At 39.0% G+C, this 14,994-nt stretch overlaps 1 protein-coding gene across 4 annotated transcripts in view; it reads right to left on the bottom strand.

Moving 5' to 3' along the window:
- The window catches only part of kcnip4a (potassium voltage-gated channel interacting protein 4a), a 137,192-nt gene that overhangs the window by 86,510 nt on the left and 35,688 nt on the right, over window positions 1-14,994 (bottom strand). The window lies entirely within an intron of this gene.

Consider the following 14,994-nt stretch of genomic DNA (forward strand, 5'->3'; position numbering starts at 1 on the left):
AGCAATGCAACCTCAACTTTTTTTCGACTTAAAACCCACCTGTTCAGAATTGCTTATGGCTAAATAAGGGTTAGAGTCCCAGTTAAACAGCGTTTCAACTAAAGTCCTAAGGGTTAGAGTCCCAGTTAAACGGCGTTTCAACTAAAGTCCTAAGGGTTAGAGTTCCAGTTAAACGGCGTTTCAACTAAAGTCCTAAGGGTTAGAGTTCCAGTTAAACGGCGTTTCAACTAAAGTCCTAAGGGTTAGAGTTCCAGTTAAACGGCGTTTCAACTAAAGTCCTAAGGGTTAGAGTCCCAGTTAAACGGCGTTTCAACTAAAGTCCTAAGGGTTAGAGTTCCAGTTAAACGGCGTTTCAACTAAAGTCCTAAGGGTTAGAGTCCCAGTTAAACGGCGTTTCAACTAAAGTCCTAAGGGTTAGAGTCCCAGTTAAACGGCGTTTCAACTAAAGTCCTAAAGAGTAGAAAAGAGGTGTGGGTTTTACTGTTTTTTTATTATTATTGTTTATTCAATGTGACATGACTATGTTTTTGTTTTTAATTATGTAAAGCACTTTGAAATGCCTTGCTGCTGAAATGTGCTATACAAATAAAATTTGATTACGAGTTCAAATCTGGATAATAGTGTTAGGAAGGGCACCAGACGTAAAACTTCAAAAATAACAAATATGCAAATTACAAAATAAACACCAGACCTCATTGGATGTATCCCGGGTTAAAAACAAACAGCACAACTATCGTTATTTGGCAGAAGAGAGATGGAAGGTGTGGAAAAGACAGGAAGTAGAACTGGAAGTTGTACAGTGTAAGATGTTGAGGTTCTTTGTGATGAGGATAAATGGATGAAAAATTAGTTAATTTGCATTGTTTTAATTAAGGCATTTGTGCTTCTGTACTAGGCTTCCACACTGACCGCAGATGATTCCCTCAGCGTTTACCTCCCTGGTGTGATGCACAGAGCCAGCCATGTAAGAGATGAGGCCAAGGGTCGATGTGTGGAGAAATGGAGCTTTATTTCCCACATAGCCATTCAGGACAACCTCTGCAGGAGAGCGCGGGAGATTACACTGGTTTATAGCAAAGGTGTGAGGAGATGATGTTGTGCAGAAACGTACTCCTGCAAATATGAGCCTACAGGGTTTTAGTGTCCTTGACTTAAAGCTTAAAATGTGGAGATCACGGATCAGCCGAGAGAGGGTAGGAAGAAATATTCTGTTCACACAATTTATTTGCTTCACCCTCTCTCGGAGAGATGGCGCAATCAAACGGTTACATAGGGAGTTTATTTTCTCTGTTTGACCTCCGGAGCAGCTGCGGTTACTCAAATGTGATTACAATCAAGAGAATCATTTAATTACCGAGAGCAAAGTCGCACCTAAGCTAAAACACAAGGCGAGGCGCGACAGGGAAATCTGTGCGCACATTCAAAATCTGAGATTACATTAGATCTTAACAGAACTGACACAGGGAGGAGCACACATGCTCCGTCTGTGACCAGCCTGCAAATCAAAACCGTTTCGCAGCATTTGGGTTCAGCTGCTTTCACTCTTATCCCTCTAAAATAAAATTTGGAGCGGCAAATTGTGTTCAGAAGACGTCCGATTTAATTCTGTCTAGTTTGATCTCAGGATAACTCCGGCTGTTCTGTGAAGGCACGCCAAGGTTGGTTAGAGAATGCTAAATGCATTAACAAATAGCATCACGAAGAGCAAGGAGCACAGCAGACATGTCAGAGATGAAGTTGTGGAGACGTTGAAGGCAGGGCTAGATTTACAATCAATATCTCAAGCTTTGAACATAAATGCTGTTCAAGCCGTCATAAAGTTTAACAGGCACAGCACAACTCCAAAATCTACAACGACATCCACCTGGCTTCTGGCAGTGTAGGCATTCATTAGAGAAGCAGCCAAGAGGCCCTGCAGTAACTCTGGAGAAGCTGCAGAGATGCACAGATTAGATGGCAGAATCTACGCTGAACACCCTATCCCCACGGTGAAACAAGGTGGCGGAAGGATCATGCTGTGGGGATGCTGTTTCACAGCACAGAGGAAAGCTGGCAGAGGTGGTGCGAAGATGGATGGAGGTAAATACAAAGAAGAATGGACAAAAAACTGTTCATATTTACCAGGCTGGTAGAGACATAACCAGAAACAATAAAGCTGTAATTGCAGCAAAATGTGGTTTTAGTGCCAACTGAGGGGTTAATAAAAGAAATGCTAACTTATTTGTAAAGCTTTGAGAAACATTTAGGATTTTCCTTACACTTAAAACATGGACTACTTTCTGCTGGTTTGTCAACTGAAACCCCAGTAAATTTCATTGAAGATTGCGAAAATAATATATTTCAAAGGTTATGAATACCTTTGTAAGGGAGCCTTAACCTGCATTTTGCAGGTTCTTGTAAAATAAAGTCTTGGCCTTAAACATCATTTCCTGGCTACAGCTTTAGTCATTGTGTCAAAGCGACAGCGCGGCATGGCTTAAATGTCAAAATGTCTCATATGAGGAAATAACAGCCTGTCATTTATATCCACCTCTTGTCCATCTCTTCATTCAAGATGTTTATCCAACCGTATGACATTTTGTCACAAAGCCCCTCCTTTTCTTTTAAGGAAGATTGATCTTTTAGAAATTTTCAATCTGCAACCAATCACCGAGGACATGGAAACCATTTTCAGAGCAGTCATTTTCATCCACGGATCCAAGCGGTGCCCAAGGAAAATAAAATATGAAAGAAGAAAAAAGAAATCCAGAAGCCAGAGTTCTTGTTGGACTGCAGCAAGAAAAGTGTTTCAATAAAACATTGGATGTTCAATATCATTTTCAACAAATATTTCTGATTGTGTTTCTGAACTTTATTAATAAAACTGCCAAGAAAGTGCAGCAGCTATGCATGACTAAATTACCATAAACTGGCAAAACTCGATGTTCACGTGGAAATACAATCGACGGCAGGGTACACCGGGCACACACAGACCTGAAAATGATTGTAGGAGAACAGAAACAATATTAAGCTGTGGACTAAGAGTGAGAATGCAAACTGCAATAATGAACCAAGAAGCAATCCGCAGTTTTATTCACATTTTTCAGTTAAATTAAGGCCTAACTAGCTGTCTTGAACAGAGCAGAGACCTGGTGTACTGATTAATGAATGAATGAATAAAAAGGTGCAATATGTATTGATTTAAGTATTTTTTTAAAGGAAATGTAAGTAAACAAGGTTGGTTAATGGTTAAAACCTCAAATTTTATCCTGAAATCAGTCGAGAGTGATTTCTTTGAACACCAGAGCTCACATCTCAGCAGATGAACACCCGACTAAAAATAACCCCGCCATTCCTTCCACTCAGAGGGACTCTCGTTTACAAACATTAGAGCAAATGGGAAAACTGATTATGTGCCCCGGCCAGGGATGATTCAAATGGACAGTGAAAAAAAAAGAGAGAGAGAGAGAGACAACCCCACAGGCTGGGGATGAATGCAAAAGTGCAGAAATGCCACCAAGGGTATCTGAAGGATCGCTGGGAGCTGTGGTGGTGACATGGAGCCAATTGATACAAGCGCAAACAAACACGACTCCTGTGGCTGAGTACCTGTGCAGCCACAGCCCCCTCATTCATTTCAATAAGATCAGTTTGACAGCACAGTGGGCTCGGAGCACAACCATGAGAAAGAAAGAAAAAAAAGAAAAAAAAATGGAAAAAGATGTGAGAAAAATTCAGCCAAACCAAAACAAGACGGCAGATTTGGAGAGCGAAGAGAAGGGCATTCATTTCAGCAACTGCCGTATTAATGTACGAGGCTGTACTGTACACAAATTTCCTGAGAGGAGTCCCCCTGGATGTGTAAAACTGTAATCACCCTTTGCAATTTTGATGGTGACACTTAAGTGACAAGCTAATCATTAGCTAATTGCTTCTGGTAATTAATAAGGTTTATAATTAGAGGGCTGCTGAAGGACGCAAAACTTCTGCAATAGAAAAAGAGTTTGACTGCGGCAGAGAAAATAGTGTTAGACGGACAATTAAATAGATGATCGTGGTTTTTCTTCTATTACCGTTTGATACAGCACAATAACAAATGTATTTAAGCCAGCATGAGAACCAGTGGTTCAGACAAAGCAACCGCCACGTGGATGTTTGGTTTCTAAGCTAAATCAGCTGCAAGTTTCAATAAAACCTGTGATGCAGCCGAGTGGAGGAGAGCTAAAGAATCTGTGCAGAATCTGGTTTGGAAGCAGAAACCAGGGAGGCTGAAACAGAGACGGCGAGCGAACCTGTGAAGAGGCCAATACAGTTACACACATCACAGTCGTCATTCTGCGGCCGACAAAGGCGGTCAAGCTGGAAAAGGGAGTCATGGTGAAAGGTTAAAGGGGGGGGAAGCTGAAACAATGCTGTTTCCAGTTGACACCGATACTTGCCCTTTTTTTCATTTTGCAAGAGACTCAACAGCTGCACTTTGTCGCAGATTGGCACCTGAAATCTTTATTTTCTCTGCAGGTCATCTGGAGTTGACTTCTTCTCTGATTAATGCTATCTTTGCCTTCAATAGCTAGGTTCTTACTATGTTTAATATCATGCTATGTTCTTTCCATTTTCAGGTGATGGACTGAGAAGTTCTCTGGTAGATGTTCAAAGTTTGGAATATTGTTCTCCTTTGCCTCTATTTACCAATTAGGTGACTTCTGAATGGGACTGCTTGCACTAGAGCTTTATTCAGGGATAATAATCTAGCCTAACTTTCCATGTGTCTTCTAATTGATTCACATAAAATCCCCCCAAAATACTCTAAAGGTTGTGACAGAATGCAAAAATGCTACTTTTGCAAGGCTCTACATTTGATTTATTTGGGGATAGTTTCAGAGTCATTGGTTTACTTAAAACAGATTGCAGGAGCCCAAACATTTAACTTCTGATCTTAATATACTCCGATCAGGGTATATCACAGGAAGTGAGGAAGATCCGATCTTGGTACACTGAACTAGAAAGGAAATGTTACGCAACACAGATTACCATCTGCTGCAGTTTTGCTTATCCAAGCAAGAGAAGAGAAAAGTTCAGGTATCACAGAGATGCACCGGTTTATTACACGGCATTAAAAGCGATTTTTACTTTAAAGTTATTTTAATCAAAGGTCTTAAGGTTCTATGAAATAATTTATGTATATGGATTGTGAAGAACGGCTCAAATTAAATCGCTGAGTACAACGTCTTACTGCTGATTGAATGAATCAATATTCACAGGCTCTGTACTAAAAGAACAATCTACCTATAAACCACTGGCCATAAATGCTGTGTGAGGCATAAAACCGCACAGAAAGAAGGTACTGTTTGGCAGACTTGACTGCCAACCTTAGCTGCCTCCAGGTATCAAATATTCAGTGTTTGGCCGGGGATTGTGGGCTTTGAACGTGCTGTCCTCGTGGGACAGGTGGAACATGAACTGCTAATAGCCATCAGGAAACCAAAGAGAGGAAAACAAAGATGGGCTCGCGCGTCATTGTGCACAAGTTTGCACACACAGACGCTCACAAGTGCTGGCTGAGGAGTAAGTGAATGCTTTTTTTTATATGACGGTATACTGGCTGAGTAACTTGATGTGTCACGGGACTAAAAGCACAAGTCTACTTTCTCACAGCAGGCAGAAATATTTCACAATTTCATAATGTGACAAAGTTCAGTTTCTAAGAAGATTTACCAAGCAAAATTGAAAACATAGTTGGCCTTTTGACGATATTTTTCAAAGACTTTGAACACAAACCGTCAAGGATATAAGAAAACTTCCTGTTGTAGACTGTTAATGAAGGTAGCCCTTCATTTAATAAGCAAATAGAAGTTAAAGTGGAAACATGTTTCTTTGGCAAGTTGCTTCTTGGTGTACCTGGATTAAAATATTTAAAAACTTTATATTTGCAATGGAACAAGAAACAGAATTGGAAACCCAATTTTAGAGGCAAAAATGAAAGCTTGAGGTTTCTCTAGCTACCTTTAGCAGCCATTCAGAAATGCCTTAGCGCCTGCTCATACCTGCACTTTAAACCTGGTTTATTTGGGGCAATTTTGTGCAGGGAAGCATTGCACATTTTCCAGTGTTGCCATTTGCTGGCTTTAGAAGAGAAAGTCAGGTTTGTAAGAGACACACGGTTACCGATAGAAATATTTGTGCAACCGACCATTTTTCTGAAGCATTATCAAGACACTTTAATTTATAAGCTGTTGATGTACAACCTCTTTTCTCTTAGGAAATTATTTTTGCAGATACTTCGAGCTCCGTCTTAGCACATAAGGAACATCAAGCAGCTGAGCTGTCAATTAACTCACGGACAGATGGATTTTAGAAAAACAACAACAACAAGCAGTATGTGGAAACGAAATCCAATTGAGCTGACTTGGCAATAAAGCATCCTGAGAAAAAGCAGTGTGAAAAAGTTGCTTAGGATTTACTGCGGGCCATTGCACCCGATATGCAGGCATTTGAATGCGTATAAGCGTTGTAATAGTCCGACGTTGTTTAATTATGAAGAACACAACCAACAAATTATTCAGCTGCAGTGAACTCCAAACAAAGACAAGTTGAACAAAACAGGATCAATGCAGGCTTTAAAGGCTTAGCAAAGCTAAGTTAGTGCAGCAACAACAAACTTTCACTAGTTTTTTTATTTTAAAACGAGTAATGGGATACATTTAGGAGGGCAAGTCCTGTTATCTAAAATAGTTTGCCTGTACAAGTGTGCACACTGGTCCTGATTAAAGGAGAAGAATGATGCATTGCAGATGTTTAGGCGTTTGACAGCCAGGCTCCTGGGGGAGGAAGCAAAGCGTAAAGAGGTGGTGAAAGATTTAAAGAAAAGAATCCTATTGACCCAGAGTAAATGACGTACTTAAGCAGTGAAGAAATGTTTGAAAGCATCGCATTGAACAACCGAAAGGTATTGATTGAATCACAAACTGACGCTGAAAAGGGTCTTAAGATAGCCAAGCTTCAGGAGATCGACATGATCTCGACGGATGCCAGCAGCTCCAGCTGCTCATGTGTCATGGTGGCCATGCTGCAGATGTTGGAGGAGATGAAGATTCGTCTCGGTGCGTGCGGCCAGTAGCTTTCTGCTTTTCAAAAGGGCTGAAAATGTGCTGACACTGCTGTTTGGATTTATAACCTGGAAACATGCGCATCTGTAATTTGTTTCCCCCACTCCTCGACGTTCAAAAACGTCAAGGTCCGCCTGTGCCGCAGCAGTGGGATGAATACCAATGAAGGCCTAATGTAGTCTTTATTAATCGGCTTTTCTGTAAATCTGTTTTCATCATTAAGTCATTTCCTGTGCTCAGTGAAGATATCTGATGAATTCCTCCTATTGATTTTATATCAACCCCAGGATGACAACCGAGCACACGAGAATAACAATGACAAGAGCAAACATTTAACACGCATGTTGTTCATATGTGTTTAAGTATAAGGAGGAGACGTGGCGGCACAAATATGACAGACAAACTAAATCTGGTCATGAATGTGAACACTAATTGATCAATGACAGTAATAGAGATGTTCTAGGACAGTGAACACTGTAATTAACCCCCCACCCAGTCTGGTAACCGACTTCATCCATTATTCTTGTCCATTGGTCACCCAGATACAACCGTTCCTCCTTCACTCTGGTCAAACTCCATTTATATCAATCTTTACACTCAAAAAACTGTTTTATAGATTAATGAAACTACCTTCATGGAGACCATAAACTAAATGAGAGGTTCTGGGTTTGATGGGTTTTTTTTTACACCACAGAATTTTTTTTTTTTAAACATCTTTACAGCGAGAATCACATTGGACTCTATGTACTTGAATATGACTATATTATTAAAATAAGATTAACTATATCTTTTGGTTGCCTTAAAAATCAAATGGTTAAATAAAGGGATAAATAAAGGGCCCTAATATTTTTGCAGTAAATGAACAGAGTCAGAAGTGGCTAAATGATGCCACATTAGTCCCGAATGTTCCTGAAAATCCCTCTGGGAATGGGGCATCCAGTCTACTGTAACACCACAACTTAAATTAAATATTGATCTTGCGTTTGGATATTAATTGGAACCAGTTATCTTGTAAAGTGCATTGAAATCAAATTAGTTTTAATTTGGTGCTATATAAACTGAATCTAAGTGAGAGAGATTCAACTTTTATTAAAACTGTTTAGTCAAAATGTAAATATGCAGCAAAATAGATCAGAATTTTTAAATTATGGGCACACATGTAAACCCTTAAACGAATGTATTAGTCTTTAAAGTTTGGTACTTTGGGACACAATCAACTTTGACAGATATTTGATTATTTTAGAGAAATACAACCCCCCAGAAGGAAGTATATTTTTCTGACTCATGCCTTGAACAGCGTTAGTCCCAGGGGAAATGTTGTCCAGTCTCATAAGTTACAAGATCAATAATTAATATCTAATGAAACTTCCAAGAGAACACAGAATTACACAAAAGGAGAACAAACTAATTTCACAACAGGAGGTTTGAAATGATCCATATGAATTAGTGCAAAACACAAACAATTATTTATCTGTTGGGACTTTCAATATGACTCAAAATGACCTGCTGATATCCATGAAAACAAGCTATGAGTGATACATAGTGAACAATTTATTTTGAGCCTTGCTACATTAATATGATTGGAGACCTTGTATTCATTTTGTCAGACTGTCCACTTGTGGGAACTTATTTCATCCTCTGCTATTTCTTCTCTTCTCCGAGGTCAAGGAGACTTAAGAAAATAGGCCACAGCTGAGTTCAAGAAACCTGATTCACTTTAGATTAGTTCTGCAACCAAAACAGTGTTGATGGAGGAGGCAGCCTTAGATAAAACTCTTTTAAATCTCTGCATCCAAGGTAAGCAAAACCACATTTTAATTTGGTTCAGTTTATTTAGCGCTAAACTACAACAAATATACTCTCAAACATCTTTTCAGACAAGTACAATTCATATACATGATGCAATTGAGAAGAGATGCAACAAGAACTACCAGGTTGTGTTAAAAACACTCTTCAATGTAGAAGATGTTACTGTGTGACAAGTTAATCTATGTGCAGTATCGGGAAAACATTTAAAATAAATACATTTTATACAGAAGAATGTTAATGTTGGGGCTTTTCACTGAAACAACAGTCGGGTGGGTTACTGGATTCTGGTCATTTTGTTCCAGACTTTTTGTAAAAAGAAAAAGCTGTGTGTCACAAAAAAATTGATATGCAATCTTTAGACAAGTTCTGAAGACAGCAAGGTGAACATTTTAGAGCAAACCGGTTCTGCTTTAAAATATGTGTTATATTGGCAGCCTGAAAATTAAGGGATGGACCTACATTCTCTGCATGGACTATAAACACAGACTGATCTCGTAATGCTAACCATGTTAAATGTGCAACACACTTTAGAAAGCGTCAATTTAAAATGATACACACCAGAATGACTAGAAGTTAATATTTTGAATGCCCTCAGTTTCCCCTGTTAGAGAGAAATGCGTGTTGGGTAAAAGTGAGACAGGTCAAAGTAAATAAAATTCAAGATGATGGAAATTTGGCCACAAAACTCTGATCACATCTTTGTAATATTGTCCAAAGTCAACTTGGATAAAAAAAAAAAAAAAAAAAAAAAAACTATTTAAATAGCAAGACGAAGGCCACATATGTAGCATCTCAGGAATACAAAATCCCACAATAAGAAGCAATAAATCACTTTCTGCATGTCCAGTATAAGAATAAGGGGTTGCTGCAAACTTAATGCATAATGTTCAATAACTAATATGAACTGTAGCTCAGTAGCTGTTGACCTTTATTCTTTATTGAAACCAATCTACCTATAATCCCCCATAATCCAAGGCTTATTTTTAAGGCTATTGATTCACTACATGTCTTATTAGAAAAACCCCAATGTCTCTTACAGTTTGCTGCATCAGACCAACACACATTTTATGACTGGGAACTTTCTCATCAGGGATTGGTTTAAAATGATTGTTCATATCAGTTGCCTATTTCACACCAGATACATTCAATTGTGTTTTAACAATCTGGCTGCTAAATAAGTTATCAAACTTGATCCACCTCTGCTGCTCTCTGATAAAGGGCAGGCTGATAATCACCGATAATCACCTTTACCTTAATTCCAGAGAAACGGAAAACGATTGCAGCCCCAGCTGAAACACACTCCAACACTAGCCAAGGATTTGTATCCTCCTCTAAATCCACCTAGTGTTTATTAATTTGGAGTAATTTTTATTCCAACTCTGGATTCATATGTAACATCCATCACACTGTTGTTCCCCCCCAGGCCCCAAGTAAAGAAAACATTACAAAACTGGAACCTCTTCTGCTGTCCGTGTAACAAAAGAAAACTGGATCATATCAGGTTCATTTCCTACACAAGATAGAAGTAAAAAGGATCAAGTCTTTAAGGTTGTAGAATAATTTGTCTCCAGATGAATGTGGCTTTGTTACATAATTATTTTTTAACTTTTTATAGCCTGAAGGAATAATTGGGTGAAAATATCCGATTTACAAAAGTGATGTATTCCTTGGATAATTTTAATATAAACCAAACTAGCTTTCTTGAGTTTTGTGTCTCATATCCATTATGTTTCTGGGAGCTGGGAGTCTTGTAATTGATATAACCAATAATATGCCATTCCTTATGAATGCCTTTTGCATTTTATGGAAAATGTGTGAAATATGTTTAGCAACATATCCAATGAATTAAAAGAATAACTAACTTTGAGAGGTGGAACTATATTTTATACAGGTAAAAATATGTTGACTCATCAATTTTATCAGGAACTTTCTCTGTTAATCGTCTTGTGCATGTTCTTATCCAGGCGGCAGTTTTAGGTTGTGGTGTTTGGTGTTGACTGATTCAACATCAACTAGTTTTCTAAATTTTTTCCTATCGTATTTGCAGACATTTAACTATTATAAAAGATACGATTTGTCTATGCCTTTATGCATTTTCTACAGAAACTGTTGAAAATATATAAAACACTCAATACAGCAGGTTTCTGATAAAAAATTGCCAACTTTGTTGAAGACGTAGAGGTCTTAAATATTTAAATAAATTATACTCTTTGCTTCATTAAGGACCAAGATTTTGTCAGGTATTTTGTATTAGCAAAATAATACAGCAAGTCCATCTTATGCAGGGTGCCAACTATACTGTCACAGTTGTGGGGATCAAACTGTTCAACACAACACTGCTCTGCACTGGTGCAGCAGCTGATTCTGACTCCTATTTTCTAATGCTGTCTAACTTGATCAAGTTTCAATAATTAAGGAGAAAACAACGTTTTATTCTTATTTATGACCTTTTTCTCATTTTGTTCTGAACTTTTAACATGATACAACACACTAAAAATATACAAAAAAGTGAAAACTTTTACGTCTGTAGATATTTTTGAAATGCCAATACCCTGATTACTGTAAATGAGATGTGTAGTATGTTTCATGACATGTCTAGATCTCAAAGTCTTCTACAATACATCCCGAGTCGTAAATCCAGCTCTGGAAATCTTCAAAGTTCACAAGCAGACTTTGCAGGCACGCACATCTGGAATCTCGTTCAAGACTGATGAACTTGGGCAAAACCTCAGCAGATCTAATGAAAGAACAGCAACACAAAGTCTTACCGGTGTTGAGCGTGCCTGTGATAAGTCTGAACAGGTACTGTGCGAACTTGAAGATCTCACGCTTGCACCGTTTCCTGCAGCTCATCTTTGCTCCTAGAGGAAGGGGGACGCTTGAAGGGGCCAGCACAAAAACCAGAACTCAGCCGTCAAGTGGAAAGGAGGGAATTATCCAGGGAGAGACTAGTTGCCACAAAGGGGCAAGTGTCCACTTCTGTCCTCCAGACTTCTGGCTGTGTCAGTGTGGCCCCCCAAGTCCGCCTGCAGCTGGAGAGATGCTCATCGGTGAGTGGAGGGCAGCGGGTGGTGCGGGCTCGGTTGTAAAGGTGTCCGAGTTCAGCTCCACGGTATGCCTAGCTGATCAACACCGTGAAGCAGTGTTGTCTTTTGTCAGGTCATTAATGTTTGCTTTTCCAGCTCTTTACCCGTCAGAAGATTAAAAAGAAGATTCTCTCTTTTCTTTTCCTCCAAAACTCTCACCACCTCTTCACACTTCCCCCCCCTGCTCAAACAAGAAACTACCCCGTTGGCTTTACAACATAGTGGGTCTCTCCCCTTGCCGTCTCTCACATACAAATACACACACCCACACTTGATCTCGTAGTGAGCCTGCTGCTCGCTCTACTCAACACCATCTGTGGATGTTTTACCCTCGCTGACGGTTGCCATGGAGGTGTGGCCTGATTGGCTCAAGCTGGAAAGGAGGAGGAGGAGAAGGGGAAGGGAGAGATAGAAGGTACGCCAGGAGACGGAGAGAAATAAAGGAGAATTAAGGGGAAAGTGTCCACTTCAATGAATCAGCACTGTCAGTACATTAAATACCCTGTTGTGTGATGTGTAACTGGATGTTTTTTCAATGGGTGACAGTAATGGACAATTGTAACGACACAGCAGGGACTCTAGTGACACTCAAACGATGAGGAACTGTGTCCATAAATTTAAAAGTCAGGAGACGGATAGAATGAAGCAGCGAGGTTTTAGAGCCCCTGCCTTCCAACATGAAGGTCAGTCTAAATAATGACTGACAGGCCACGCCTAACATCTGTGATGGCTCTAGGAAGAGCCAAGAGCATCATCATCATCGCCACTAATTAGTCTACACTGCCCCTCAGTTGTGCTCATCTATCAATGCCAAGCTCTCCCAGCTGAAATGATGGTCATTAAGGGGAGTCCTTAAGTGTTGGGTGAAGTGAAGCTATTGCAGAAACAAAGAGTGAAACATCATCTCGGTATATGAAGACGCTCACGGTTCTTACAACTGAGAAAGTTAGGTGAATATAAAGAAAACTACAAAATGGAAAAAATATTTTTATTTTCTGAAAAGTTGAAACCAAACATTCAATCATCAATCTTTCCATCCAAGGTTTTGTCCAGAGTCCATCCAATCATCAATGCATCAGTTTATTCCTCTGGAAATGTGCATCCATCTCTCCATCCATTTCCAGATCATGCAGCAACTGATCCACTCACTGGTCCATCTATTCATTTATCCATCAACCAAGTGTTGTTCACTTGCCCACCACCTCCATCTGTTCATGCATCCATCCATCCGTTTGTCCCTCATACATTCATACTTTGGTCCATCCATCCATTTCTCAATCAGTTTGTTCTTCCAGCCATTTGGTGCATCATCCTCCATCTATCCATCCCTCCCTCTCATTGGTTCATTTGTCGTCTGAAAATGTAGCTATCCATCTATCAGTTTGTCCGCTGTCTTCCACCAGTGGTTTCCCCATTGTTCATCCACCCATTTGTCAGAGATTCATTGAATTATTCACTTATTTATCCACCTGTAATAATTGGATTATTTACACTAAGAACAGGCTGATAATTTAAATCCAGAAATGAATGAAATTTTGACATGTAAGGCATAAAGGATCTCTTTACTTAGCTATGAGATTTTTTGAGCCCAAACATCTGGTAAAATGGGTCTAAGACCCAAAGGGTCACCAGACAGAGACATTGTTCTATTTTGGTGTAGAGACTCTGCACAGACTCTGACCTTGGAGTTTTTCTTGGTGTGTGTTTGTAACTGCACACATTTTCCAGACCCAAAACGAGCAGCAAGGGATTATCTCCATAGGCAGGAGTAAAAAAAAAAAAAAGTGAACGCGTGCTTGGAGAAAAATAAAGATTTCAAGGACTTGAAATAATGTATGAAACTTTTTTGCTGGGCCAGAGTGCCACAGGAAAGTAGTACAATGTCTCCACTGGGTGAATAATTTACGAAGTACCTGTGGCGAGACGCAGAGTTTTTGGTGGTTGAATTTATTTTAATTGACATAAGGAAATGGCACTGATATGAAAAAGGATATATAATATATACATATATCTTTCATAAAAGATCCTCATCTTTCACTTGATTTCATTTTGAAAGTCAATGAAATTTTAACTCCTCAATGCCATGTTTCCGAAATATAGTAAGAGGTGTTGCAGCTATTTTCCAGAAGACTAATTTCATAATCCAGAGAGTTTAGACAGTGATAAACAAGCCAAACTTTAAATTATCTATAATCCAACAAACCAGATGCACCAAATATTGTAGAACTTTTTCATTAGTCTGAACATAAAGTAATGTTAAGGTTTGAGAAGTTACGCAGCTTTTGTATTACTATGCCACCTTAGAAAGTAAATTAAACTCAAGTCAGCTTCTGGCTTAAAATGTGCCAGCCATTGTTTTAGAAAGTTTAGGAATCCAGGTTTACTGTCTTTTAATCAACATTGTCACAATTAATTTTTCTTAGTAAGATTTAAGATAGTCAAGAGTTTTCCCACACCCCTGCCCCTATTTACAGAATATGGATCTCTAAATCAATGTGTTTCTGTGATGTGTTTCATCTTGTTTTATATTTTCAACAGTTTGTTAATTTATATGGCCATTTACTGCTAATTCCAACCCCTTACATGCTTACTGGTCTCCCTGTAAGTGTTTTATTGCAGAACCACACCATTTCTACCCAAGTATAAGCTGCTGTTTTGTCATGACCAAAAATGTATTCATCTCCTAAAGTTTGTTTCTCAGTATTTCAGCCATTTTATGTTTTCCAGCTTCCCTTTGCAAGGAGTTAAATGAGAGAAAAAGCAGAATATTCTGCAAAGTAACCTGCATTACTTCAGAAGGAGCTAAACAATTAATAAAATTACAATATTTCTCTCAATTTAATTATGCCAACTCCTACAACTGCATAGTAGGACTAATTAAAAGCCACATTTTACACCATTTTATAAATTTCAGCTTCCATGCAGTAAAACTTTGCTTCCGATAACTTGTATTGCTTCTTGGATCGATTTTTACTGTCCTTTATACCCACAACTGCTGTAGATCACAGTGACTC

This window comes from Poecilia mexicana, unplaced genomic scaffold (genome assembly GCF_051168715.1).
Source record: "Poecilia mexicana isolate PSO_F unplaced genomic scaffold, ASM5116871v1 scaffold_18, whole genome shotgun sequence".
In the NCBI taxonomy this organism is placed as follows: Eukaryota; Metazoa; Chordata; class Actinopteri; order Cyprinodontiformes; family Poeciliidae; genus Poecilia; species Poecilia mexicana.